Raw genomic sequence first — 12,967 nt, 5'->3', positions numbered from 1 at the left:
AAGAAGAAGAAGAAGAAGAAGAAGAAGAGGAGGAGGAGGAGGAGGAGGAGGAGGAGGAAGAAGAAGAATTCTAATGCAACAGAATTCTATCATTACATTTTTTAGTTTGTTTTTCATATATGCCATTCCACTTGCTCTCCCCAACCTGTGAAATAAGTAGACATTGTTCTTCCTTTTAATAATGAGGGAATGTTATATGGCTGGCAAGAAACTTTCTTGCCAGAAAAAGGGCTAAGGAGTAGTACTAGGTAGACTCAAGTCTGACTGAGCTATTTAGTGTGATAGTGATCACACTAAAACACTATCACTATCTCATTTAAAATTCTCATTTTTAGTGTAGGATACAAATATCAACTTTAAAAGGTTTTTAGTTTCTTCATACACTACAAAAATGAAAGTGAAAGCACGCCAGTATCAAGATCACAAAATTAAGATTAAAAATAGCAATGACATGTAGTAATAGTAGTAGTAGTAGAAGTCTTGAATTACTGGGAACCCTAATTCAATCCAATATGGATGTGACCTCATACTTAATTTTAAATAGGTTTCACTGATTATGAAATTACATAGAAATTCATCATCAATACTCTAAGGAGCTAGCTTTGGAGACAGAGGCACTGACAGACAAACCTGCAACCTGAGTTTCACTCCCTCCCCTCCCCGCCCGGACCCACATGATGAATGAAGAGAATCAACTCCTACAGGCTGTCCTCTGACCTACACATGTTCACCACTGCATACGGGCACCTACAATTATACTCAGAAATAGACATAATTTCTAAAACGTATAAACAAATTCACCATTTAAAATACATAACTGGGTCATCTGTAAGAAACAACTAGACATAAAGCGTGTACAAACTTCTCCCAAACATTCTTAGAATTGTGTCTTAATACCAGATTATGAAGTGCCCTCTGTGAAACTGACTCGATTTCAACATAGAGAATTACAACAGCATAAGAGTGCTGTTTCTCCATACTTGCAGCATGCATTCAATTTCCTGAGCACTTCTGGGAAATGTATAAAATCCATAAGCTAAAAGCAAAACTCAAGACAGAATTCTGTTTCTGGGATCTTAGAGCAAATTTATAAGAGTTTTCTTTTTTCGTTTCTTGTGTGTGTGTGTGTGTGTGTGTGTGCATAAGAGTGTCAGTGCACACATGTGGAGGTCAGACAAAGAGTTCTGTTCTCTCCTTCCACCACATGGATCCAGGGCTCAAACTCAGGTTGTCAGGCCTTGAAGTGTCTTTGTCCAGTAAGCCATCTCTACTGCTTCTGTTTTCATTTTTTAAGACAGGGTCTTACTATGAAACCCTGGTTAATGTGGTACTTGCTTATGTGGCTGGCCCACAGTCATCTCAAACTCTTGGCAATTTTAGCCTGAGTTGTTATTACTTTTAAATAAAAAGTTACACTTTCCTATATTTAAAAAAATATTTAAAATGTGTAAAAATTTGCCTCAGTATGAGCTCTAAATTATGTAGATAAGGAAACTCAAGTCCAGAGAATATACCAACAGCCATTAATGCCACAAATGATCCAGATCTGCCCAGCAGTGCACAATGTCCCATCAGTCTATACCACCTATAAAGTCAGTAAGATGTGTCAACACCTAAAGTTTTAAATACATTGACTTAAAAAGAGTTCACAGTCTACAGAAAACAGAATCTCTTACAGAAAAGTCAAAGTTTTAAAGAACGAAAATCCCTCTTCAATGTAAGACATCATGTAATTCTTAATAACACTAGTGTTTCTCATACTAATACTATTCATTTGCTACCAAAAAATCTGGTAAGAAAATTCTTCAAGAACTATGATAAGTAGTGGGGATATCAGGAAACAAAACAAGACAAGGTTTCTGGTCTTAGTCAACAACTGGGTGGGCCTCTCTATGATATGTCAGAATACAACCCTATGCAACTGTTAACACTTTCTTCCACTTCTTCCAAAATCGTAACAATCCTCAACACATCTTTGAAATATGAATCTATCTCTTGGTAACTCAGAATTCCACTATACCACAGAAAGTATAAACTAAGGACTATGGGGGGGGGGCGTCGCGGGGGGAGATGTTAAACTGACTTTACCATACCTCACAGCCTGGAGCAAATTTCAAGAACTTTTCACAACCTACAGTACACCTTCCAGGTTCACAACCCTGGTCTCAAATGACTGTAACACACCCTGCTACCCTCCACTTTACTAGAAACCTGAGTCAGATGGTTTAGAAGTAACTACTACAATGTTGGCATGTTAGAAAGCACCCTTAGGACCCCTCTGTGGGCCAGCAGTAGACTTCATGCCTCTCTTCCTTTATTTTCCTCTAGGTCTTTGGTGTATCTCGGGACATACCTTCAGTTAAACAACATTTAATTTAATAAAATGTGATTAATGCCTTGTGAACGAATTCATTATGCTGCTCACAGTCACCTGAAGAGTGAAAAAGGGTAGGGGTGAACTATGTCTTCATAGGCAATCACTCTAACCTTCTAGAAGCTTCCAAATTTAGTTTAATAACATACTGCATAGCGTTTACCCAAAACTGTGTCATTCTGTAAACTCTTCTACTAAGTCAAGTCATGGATAAGACGTCTTTCACTGGCTATCGGAAGTGTGTTATTTGGTTTCCAATTAAAAACAAAGAAACACTGCTGAACCTCAAAGAAGGACTCCTTCACGTCCCCACAAACAAAATCATTTTGATACAGAACCATCTATCACTCAGTCATAATCTCTGACAGCTCACTGTTCACACGAAGGAACGAAGCTGTCTCCACTACAAGAACATATGCACTTTTAATACAAAAAAAAACAAAAAACTAATTGTCAAAAAGCCAAATGGATATCAAGATAGTAAGAAGAGTAAAAATGTAAACCTCATTCTGACGACGACTGAACATTAATATCTAACAGAAACCTGTGTGTAAAACTCACAAGTGAGATAGATGATCAGACTCCTGGTGGCCTAATCGAGTGCGCAAACTCCACTTCAAATTTTTGAAATAAGTTTTCTGGCCCCAACAATACCATCTTGGGTCATGAAATGCAATACTGCCAGTACAATTTCAACCCAAGAAATAATACTAATTTTTGCAGAGCTACTTGAGCAGTGTCTCCTGAGCTCCTCCAACCACCCACTGGATCTTCGTTCCCCTTCAAGTACTACCAGGTCCGGAGGATGCCCTGCTGCAGTTAGGCTGAGGCCCGCACAGCACGACCTCCGGTCTCTCGCCACTAAGGACTCCCACAGTCTCGGCCTGGGCCTCAGGCCACAAGCTCACCTCCCGGAGGCCCGGGAGCGTTTTCCAGAGCGCCCCAGCGGTAGCTCCCAACACTCCGAACGCTACCCACCGCCAGGTTCAGGATGGCCGCCGAGCTCCGCGACCCCGCCTCCCTCGACTCGCCCGACCGACCCGGCCTCAGTGCTCCATTCCGAGAGCTTGCCCCAGGAGGCCGCGGCCAACCCAGCCCTCGGCCCGCCGCCGCCGCCGCCGCCTCCACGGCCGGTGACAGCCGCCGCACCCGGCCCAGGCCCGCCCCTCCTCCAGCACCTCCTCGCCACCGGAGCCGGAGGGTGGGCTTCTTACCAGGCGGCAGGACATGGCGAGGCCCGCCACCGCACGGCCTCCTCCGCCACCCCAGGAGGCTGCCAGCCAGGGTCGGCGGGGGCCAGCGCCTGGGCCGCTGGAGCGTCTCCGCCGGCTGCTCCGCCGCCGCCGCCGCTGCCGCCGCCGCCTTCTCACAACCACAACAACATGGCGGCAGCGGCCACACAGAGCGCGCTCCCGAGACCGATCGGAGCTGAGAGCGGGGGCGCGCGCGCACACTCCGGCGCGCTGCCCGCGGCGGGCGGGAGCGGGGGCTGGCCGTCACGGGATGGACGAGGGCGGGGCCTGGCTCGTTGGTCACGCCCCAGGATGTGGGCGGGGCTGCAGGTCGCCGGAATGTGGCTGCAGAGAAGCGTCAGGAGGAAGGATAGAAAAATGAGACATGAATAAATAAACCGTTACAAATTAAGAAAAAGAAAAAGAAGGATTAGAAAGGTGTTCAGGAGGCTTCTTTTCCAACTTAATGGACCAAGACAGCACTTAAGCTTACTCTACTTTCTATTTAAACTAAGAACAGTAGTGATATTTACCCAGCAAGTATAGTCAATAGAAAACTAACTTAATACGGTTCATGTAAATACAGTGTGCTATGTCCAGAATACAAGTTCAATATGCCTCAACTTCAGCTCCTAATAAAAAATCTCAGTACTCAAAGAAAAGCAAGGGAGAAAAAAAAAACTAACTGGCCTCTAGAAGTGCTGCTTAGGTCAGCAGTTCTCAACCTGGGGGTCTCAGATATCCTGCACCTCAGATATTTACATTATGATTCACAGTAATAGCAAAATTGCAGTTATAAAGTAGCAAGGAAGGTAGTTTTATGGTTGGGGGTCAGCACACATGAGGAACTGTATTAAAGGATCTCAACATTTAAAAGGTCGAGAACTACTGTCTTAGGTCCTAACAAATCTTCAGATACGTTTCTTTCACTTCCTCAGATGAATTTTAACATGACCTTGACTTTTCCAAAAGACAGATTTATTTATTCCTGTGTTTGTTACATTGTTTCTTGCTCCCACCCTCCCCCCATTATTTGTTTCTTTGTACTCAACATTATTGCCTTTCTGCCCCCACTGGAGTTTAAGAATAATTAGAATAAAGGATGCTTTGCTTTTTCTCATTAGGTCTCCAGCACCTAAAATTGTGCAACGCAGTAGCCAGACAAATCTCCTAATTATGGCATAGCAAGTGTTTATATTTATCTAGTTGAATCTTCATTAATGGTAGGGGCTATCTTTATTTTACAAATGAGAAAAAAGTAAAACCTAGAATAAGCTGAATTTAACTAAAACTTCAAACCCAACAACACAACTGTCCTATTACTGTCTGGTTTATGCTACCCACCACATCACAGAATCAAAGACTTCCTGTCATTCTCTGACAACCTGTCTTCCTCCTCTTCAATGCAGCTGATTGTGTCTCAGTTTTCACCTTCACTAGAAAAGAACAAGGCTAAGTTTGACTACAATGATTGCACCTCTTGGATCTAAAAAAAAATGAAAAAAAAAAAACTTTTGGTAGTGATAGAAATAAACTCCACACTTGCATTTATACTGATTTCTCCTTGTATATATTCTCATGGCCTTTGTGGGACAGGAAAAGAAATAGAAGATCAAATAGATGAACGACAAGACACACAGAGCAATGGACAGACTGCCAGCAGTGGATGAACTGCCAGGCCAATCCCCTGTTGGACATCTAGACACTAATGAAGTGGCTCTGGGTAAACAACTCAAGAATAGGAAATTCATACTTACTCCACCAATCCCATAGTTCCCACAGTGCACATGGAAAGAGCAAATGGGTCGACTTTTCACTTTCCTCTCTGTTTATCAAGAATAGCAATTTGTTGGAAAAAAAAAAAAGGATAGCAATTTGTTTTTTGATCTGGAATGAGAAGGGGAATCTTTGACTGAATCCTTGACCAGTATTTAAAACATTTGAAGGAATTTTCCTATATCCAAGAATTCATGGTGTGCACCTTTTAGTGTGCACCAAACCACCTCAACCTTAAGATGTAGATGACACGAGAAGGCCAGAGTTTGAACTCAAGCGATCTGATGTTGAGGGACATCTGTGAACATCGTACTATCCTTCCTACCCACTACTGGGAGCCTATAAGGCAAATATTAGGAAATTGTCTCTAAATACAAAAGAGCAAACTCTGCGTGGCCTGGAAAACTCGCTTCATAGGGGTTGGAGATACAGAGTGTGTGTTGATCATACACCAGGCCCTAGAGTCAGGTTCCCCCACTGCAAAATAAACTTCCAGAACAAGAGCCTAAGAAACGAAGAGAGCTAATGTAAACTTGAATCCTAGTACTTACATACACTTTGTTTCCTTTTTCTGTGCTCCAGTTTCCTCTTTACCCATGTCACATGATCTCTGTGCCTACCACACAAAGGTGTGTAACAGCTCTCTGATGTAGTACACGTGAAGGGTTGGTTTTTGGGTTTTTTTCTGCTTCTTCTGCCCACCTGACCCTCTGCTGTCTTTCCTGCTATCCTTCAGCTTCAGTCTTCCCTGCTATATTCAAAGCTGAAATGCTCTCCCAGCTTTGTTTGTTTGTTTGTTTGTTTGTTTTTTCAAGACAGGGTTTCTCTGTATAGCCCTGGCTGTCCTGGAACTCACTCTGTAGACCAGGCTGGCCTCGACTACTCAGAAATCCGCCTGCCTCTGCCTCCCAAGGGCTGGGATTAAAGGCGTGTGCCACCACCACTGGGCTCTCTCCCAGCTTCTTGAAGACTCTTTGAAGCAGCACAAAGATGGAAAGGCTGACTGATGGAGAGTGGAGGCTTCCCAGAGTCTCTCAGTGCCCCTGGGAGTCCCTCAACCCAGAAAAATGCAGACTTCCCAACACTAGGTCCAGATAAAAGTTATTCACATCTGTGAAGCTCTGAGTGGCTTAGCCTCCAGTCCTCACAAACTTCATGAGTATCCCCTTTACCAGCCAATCCAGCTCACCAACACGGTAATTAAGTTTCCAGCAGCTGAAAAACAACTTGTCCAAAGCAGACAGAAATTGAAATGAAGTTATATTTCCTGATTCTGAATCCTTTAGTCATGAATTCTGGACAGACAGCAAAGTTTCAGGGCTTCCTGTCATATCCAACTAATTCTACATAGCCCCCAGTCCAAGTTACAAAACTACAGCATAGTCACTCTCACCACAGTACCACCACAAGAGGTTAACATTGGACTGAAATATCATTTATGTAGGTTTGGTTTTGGACCTATTTTTTTTAGGGTTTTTTGTTTGTTTATTTGGTTTTTGGTGATTATAGATGGTTACATCATTTCCCCCTTCCCTTTTTTCCATTCAACTCCCCCCCATGTACCATCATTCCACTTTTCAAATTCATGATTCACATTTTCTTTAATTGTTGTGATATATATGTATATATATATACACACACACAATATATGCATATATGTGATATATGTGTGTGATGTATATGTATAGTATATGTATATGTATGGTTTTATGCAGTGTGTATTTCAGATGCTGATTGCTGCCTAGAGATCTAGATGCAGTCTGCAGTCTGAATTTTGGCATTGTCAGGATATTTGGAGCATCTCCTATCCCAATGATGTGTAAAAATTCTTCTCCATCACCTTTGATTGGTTACTAAAGAGCTGATTCAGTTCATAGCTTTGCAGAAGAGAGTAGGACAGGACTTTCAATTCTTAGTCAGAGGGTCTCAAGCAAGAAGAGAGAAAAGAGAAGAAGAAGTAGAAGGACCAGGAGGAGGAGAAGGACCAGGGAGATTCACCATGAGATTGTCATGAGGAGAGGGCAGATGGAACAGAGCAAGCTGGCCCAAGGCAAGGAAAAGGACCATGTGACTGGGAAGTAAGCCGCCACAGAGGTTAGAATAGATGAGTATCTGCCCTGCATAGTGCCTGCAGCTTGTTAATAAATTTATTAGGTCTCCATGTCATTTATTTGAGGAGCTAAAGCAGGCTAGAGCAGGCATAGAAATGGCCCCTCATTGCTTGGGAGCAAAAGGGGCAAAGAAAAGCCCCCAGAATTACATCTACTCACACATACACACACACACACACACACACACACACACACACACACACACACCAAAGCCTATTTTTAACAAGCAGGAAAAAACCTTTCATATTCAAAAAAAGATTACAATGACATTGATAACATCATTGAGAATATAATTACTTCAGAAAAAAAGCCTGAAAGTGATGATTTTTTTTAAAGATTTATTTATTTGTTATATGTAAGTACACTGTAGCTGTCTTCAGACACTTGAGAAGAGGGCACCAGATGTCATTATGGATGGTTGTGAGCCATCGTGTGTTTGCTGGGATTTGAACTCATGACCTTCAGAAGAACAGTTGGCACTCTTAACTGCTGAGCCATCTCTCCAGCCCGAAAGTGATGATTTTTAAAAACCATATGAAGTATATGCCATTATCAGAATCATTACTTTCATTCTGTGTCCAGGGACAGCAGTCTAAAGCAAGGCACGCACAGCACTGTGTGTGCTGGAATTAAAATTCCCAGTAAGCAGAAAAATACCTCCCAGGGTTTTTCCGACAGCACATGGTATCCCTACTGATGGAACTGGTTCAGTTTAATTTCAGTTCTAATTCAGTGTAGAGCAATGGATTTTAAAGCATGACCGACAGGTTCATCAGGTAACCTGAAATTCTCCAGGGTTTATTTGGGTTCAAACTCTTTTCATAATAATACCAATTAATCACTTGTCTTCTTACCATGTTGATATTTATACCAATGACACAAAAGGACCGGTTTCATTCCCGGCACTTCGTCCCAATCAAGGCGGTGGTACAGTGTGTTCCACTAGCCATTGTAGCCTTCACAAAGTGGACTGGTACTAAACAATATGTCAGTTTTACTTAAGAATGTCCTGTATTGAAAAAAAGGGGGGAGCTATTTTTATTGGCTCTTTGACAACAAGCCTTTTGCTCTTCCAGACGAAGATATGGAAATTCCATATAAAGCGCATTTTTTTACAGGTTATTGAGCTGAAATTCACAGATCAATTAGTCATGTTAAAGCAAACAAACCAGTGGCATTTAATACCACCCCAGTGTCCTGTACCCCCCAGCCTTTCTCCCATCCCAGTGCCTTCAGAACTCTCAAATCAAATGTGATGATGTCCTATAAGCAGCTATTTCCTAAATTATCATGAGGAAAAGGAACATTATTTTTTCAGGAAAGAATGGTTAACATGCAACATCCAGTTTCTCATATTTGATTGGTTGGCTTGTCTCCAAAACATATATTATGTTTGTGACAAATACAACTTATTGTATTTGTCACCAGTAATAAAAAATAAAGCCTAGTCATGATTTTCAGAAACTTGAATGTCCTACCGTAAGTCTGACTGCTTCGTGAGACATAAAGTCTTTTCTATTGAAGGTTGGGCATATCTTTATGCCTAGCCCTTGGAAGGCAGAGTCAGGTAGGTGGACCTCTGAGTTCAGGGTCAACCTTGTGTGTAGAGCAAGTTCCAGGATGCAGAGAAAGCCTGTCTCAAAATGAAAAGAAAGAAAGTGTTTTATACTGAGATGAGTGGTAATATTGCAAAAGTGAATATTTCATAACACAGAATGAAATGAGCCAAGAGAGCCACAATGAACTAATATTTTACATAGGATCAACTCATTATGCTACCAGATGGTACCATTCCAAGTGGAAGATAGACCCGTGAACTTTAGTGCACCAGAATGCTAGAAGTTTCTTGGTACAAATTACCCAGCCAGAAACTTTAGATTCTAGCAAGTCTTAGTACATTGAGAGAGAGAAAAAAAATACCCACAAATATCTTATTTGTAAGAGACAAGATTTTCTTGAGTACTTTCTCCAGAGCAGATTGCCACAAACCAAATGCAGATGCAAGTATAACAGTGCAGGTTTCACAGAGAGACAAGCAGGTGCACACACATACACATAAGCAAAAATACACTCTAATTTTTTTAAAGAAAAAAAAATCATTGTCATTGGGAGAAGGATGTATAGTGGTAATCAGCAGAAATTGAAGGGGGAAATAGGGGTAGATAACGACCCTATTCTATTGCATACAATAATAATAATTTCAAATAATAAAAAGTAAACAAAGAAATAAGTGTAAAATAGAACAAGTAGCAACAACAAACACCACCGAAGAAACAGAACCTCTGTAACATTGCTCTAAGCAATGAGTTTATTTTATTTTGAGATAGGGTCTCTATACAGATCTCTGACTATCCTGAAACTCACTATGTAGATCAGGCTGGCCAAGAACTAAGAGAGATCCACCTGCCTCTATCTCCCAAGCACTGGGATTAAAGGTATGTGTCACCATGGACAGCATGATTTTTTTAAAAAAAAATATGGCTCCCAAAGCATAAACAAAAGGGGATTAACAAAGGAGATTACATCAAACTAAAAAGCTTTAGTATAGATAGCAAAGAGTAATAGTGAACAATTTAGAGAATAATAGACTATATTTGCAAACCATATACCTAGGAAAAATACAAAATATTCAAGGAATTCAACTTAAAAATAAGCAAACAAGTAACCCAACTGAGAAATAAATTGAAGGTGTGAATAGATATTTCTCAAAAGAAGACATGGCTAGCTACAGTGGCACTCACCTTTAATCCAAGTACTTGAAAAGCAGAAGCAAGCAGATCTCCATGCATTCAAGACCAGTGTGGTCTACATAGCAAATACTAGGTCAGCTAAGGCTTCATAGTGATACATTGCCTCAAACAAAAACAAAGTAAAACCAAAGAAGATATACATACAAATGGCCAGACGGTATATGGAAAAAAATGTCCAGCTTCACTAATCATCCAGGAAATGTACATTAAAACAAAAGTGTACACTCTGAGGAGATGGCTGAGTAGATAAAAATGTTCACTGCACAAGAACGAGGAACTGAATCTGAACTCTAATACCCATGTAAAAAGCCAGGCACAGCAGAGAACGGCAGGACAGGAGGATCCAGGGGCTTACTGAGCAAGCAGTCTAGCCATTTGGTAAGCTCCAGGTTCAGTAAGAGATGGTGTCTCAAAAAGTAAGGTGGTGCACAATAAATAAAACATCAAATATTGACCTCTGGCCTCCACACATATACACCACATGCATACACATACACACACACACACACACACACACACACACACACACACACGCACACAAAAGCACAAACACAAAATTCACAAAGAAGAGACAAGGTATATGGTTCAATGGTAAATGCCTAGACCAAGCATCCAGCACCACTGCATGCCTAAATAAATCCACACTAAGAAAGAATACAGTGCCTTTTAGTATGGCCATTCTCAATAAGGCAGACAAACAAATTCTAGTGAAAATATAGAGAAAAGGAGACCTACTGGAATGTCCATCAGTAAAGTATTATGGGCAACAAATGAAGATACTTCAAAAAAATGAAAGTAGAGCTGTGATGTAACCCTGTTATAAGAGTACTGTCTAGCATGCATGAAACTCTGGTTTGACCCCTACCCATGACCACATAAACCTGGAGCATGCTTGTAATTCCAGCACTTGGAGGGTGGAGACAGCAGGATCAGAAGGTCAAGATCATCCTTGGCTACATAGTGAATTTGAAGCCAACCTGGACAACACCATACCATGTCCAAAAAACTAAAAGTAGAAGCAGAATAGGATCCAGCATTCTGAGTATGGAGTACTATCCAAAGGAAACAATGTTATTGTGTGTAGAACAAATAAATATCTACAATTTGTATTCATTGCAACATCATTCACAATAGTCAAGCAGTAGAGAGAATGCATGTGCAGATCCCAACAGTAGATTATTGGATAAAGAAAATATGGTCTATATACAATGGAATGCTGTTCAGCTTAAAGAAGAAGAAAACCACATTACTTCCTATATGATAGACGACTTGGAGAATATTGCGCTAAGTGAAATAAGCCAGATGCAGATAAGTAGAGAATATACTCACTTATATGTGGAATCTAAAAAGATTAGATCCTAAAGGAACTGAGTGAAATGGTAGTCACAAGAGGTTGAGAATGAGGCCAACTGAGAAACTATTGTGTCAAAGGACACAAGATACTAGACAAAAGGAATTCTACTTACAAGGATACTATTGTACTATATTTTAAAAATGTATTCTGTAAGAGGGTAGGTTTTCAAATGCCCTCACAAAAAGGGACTTGAGGTAATGCATATGCTAAACAGATTAATTTACTCATTTCAAAGTGTTCAGACATTAAAAAACACATCATGTCTCAGAAAGATTTGTAATTTTTAATTGTCAATTAGAAAAGAGGAAAAAATATAAAATGATTTGCCAGTAGTAGTGGCTTATGTAACCCCAACATTTGGCGGTAGAGGCAGAAGGCTCAGGATTTCAAACTAACCACGAGTACATAATGAGTTCAAGACCAACTGGGCAACATGAAACCCTATCTCAAATAACTTTATACTATAAACCAAATAAGTAAAATTATCATAAGAGAAGAAAGTCTAAGCTGGCTGCAGTAGCACACCCCTAGTCCAGCATCTGGAGGGTAGACACAATCAAAGTCTGTAATCTCAGTACTTGAGGGCAGAGGCAGGAAGATGGGGGGAAAAAATAAAAACAAACAAAAAACAAAATCCAAAAACTTAGCCTAAAGAAAAATAAGAAGTCAATAGTAGTAAAAAACAGATTGTGTCAAAAATGCATCTATATGGCGCCCAAATAATTGGGCTTTGCAAAACGCCAGTGATAAAGCTTTTGCATCAAGCACATCTGTACATCTCCGTACTGTTGAGTGGCTTTCATCGGGAAAGCAGGGGGCTGAAGGAGTTAAATGAGTTAGCGCATGTTCAAGGGATTTCTATTGTCCTCTGGAGAGAGCTACCTGGAGCCTAGCACCAGAGAAGACTGACAAACTGTGGGAGGTAGAAGGGCTGGCTCACTGACTCATCTGACTCATGGACTGATCCGACCTCACCGGTAGAGCCTCAGTTTTCCCATCCAGTAAATGACAGGGTTGGATGTCATATCCTCTGGAGCCTGCCAGGCCTTCCCACCGTCCTCTCATTAAAGGATCGGCCACGTTTGTTTGATGACTGCATCAGAGAATCACAGATTCTCTCCTGGAAAGGACTCAAGAGCAAGTTGTCTGTCTCCCTGGCACCCACCTCCCATTTCACAAACTAATAAACTGAGGCCTAGAGAACTTAAACAATTGGTTTAGCCACGTTGCCAAGTGGGGGAGAAAACGGCAGCTCCTTATTAAGACCCCTTGGGGAAATGAAAGGACATCGTCTCTTCTTTGAGAAACTACTCTGAGGTTTGGCAGTTTAGCCACCGCGAGCTTTCACAAACACTACAGTTCCAGCGGGG

The 12,967-nt window shown here is 41.2% G+C and overlaps 1 protein-coding gene across 4 annotated transcripts in view; it reads right to left on the bottom strand.

Moving 5' to 3' along the window:
* Positions 1-3,785, bottom strand: part of Mtmr3 (myotubularin related protein 3) — a 124,149-nt gene extending 120,364 nt beyond the window's left edge. For all 4 annotated transcript variants that reach the window (XM_031339981.1, XM_031339984.1, XM_031339982.1 and 1 more), the window contains exon 1: positions 3,589-3,785. The gene's annotated coding sequence lies outside the window, so the exon portion shown is untranslated. The remainder of the gene's footprint in view (positions 1-3,588) is intronic.
* Positions 3,786-12,967: the final 9,182 nt, after the last annotated feature.

The sequence above is a fragment of the Mastomys coucha genome, unplaced genomic scaffold, assembly GCF_008632895.1.
Source record: "Mastomys coucha isolate ucsf_1 unplaced genomic scaffold, UCSF_Mcou_1 pScaffold22, whole genome shotgun sequence".
Lineage (NCBI taxonomy): Eukaryota > Metazoa > Chordata > Mammalia > Rodentia > Muridae > Mastomys > Mastomys coucha.
This window is presented reverse-complemented; position numbering and strand designations above follow the sequence as displayed.